Here is a 571-nt window from a genome sequence, read left to right as displayed (position 1 = left end):
AAACAAATGTGCGATGCAGGAAACCTACTGATGCATATTAACGACTTACCAGTACTAAATGTGCAGACGCTCCATGTTCTCGGGCTCACGTTTTCAAACAATTATCGTTGGAAAGCACACTGCCTTCGGTTAAAAAACTCCCTTTTAACAAGGGTAAATTTCATACAGTACGTTGCTTGGAGAAGCCATGCGCATATTAACACTATTGCTTATCTTAAGCAAGATTGACTATGCTTTGATAATTTATGGCAATAGCTGCAAATCTAATATCAACATCCTTAAACCGGTCTATCACCAAGCCATTAGAGCAAGTTGTTATGCTTTTCGGACGACGCCCATAAATAATATTATAATTGAAACTGGTCTCCCAACTTTAGAAAATAGACTGTATGAGTTAAAAGCTAAAATAGTCCCTAAGCTTCTTAATTCAAACAAATCCATTCTCGGTGATGACGTAAGAAAGATTATTATTGCGAAGAAAATTCCAAAGTCACCATCTGCAATTGACCATTGTTTGTGCATCGCAAAGGAATTGAACATTCCCTTAAAAATTTCCCGCTCTTTTGGTGTT

The sequence above is a fragment of the Glossina fuscipes genome, unplaced genomic scaffold (assembly GCF_014805625.2).
Source record: "Glossina fuscipes isolate IAEA_lab_2018 unplaced genomic scaffold, Yale_Gfus_2 28, whole genome shotgun sequence".
Taxonomy (NCBI): domain Eukaryota; kingdom Metazoa; phylum Arthropoda; class Insecta; order Diptera; family Glossinidae; genus Glossina; species Glossina fuscipes.
Note: the sequence above shows the minus strand (reverse complement) of the source record.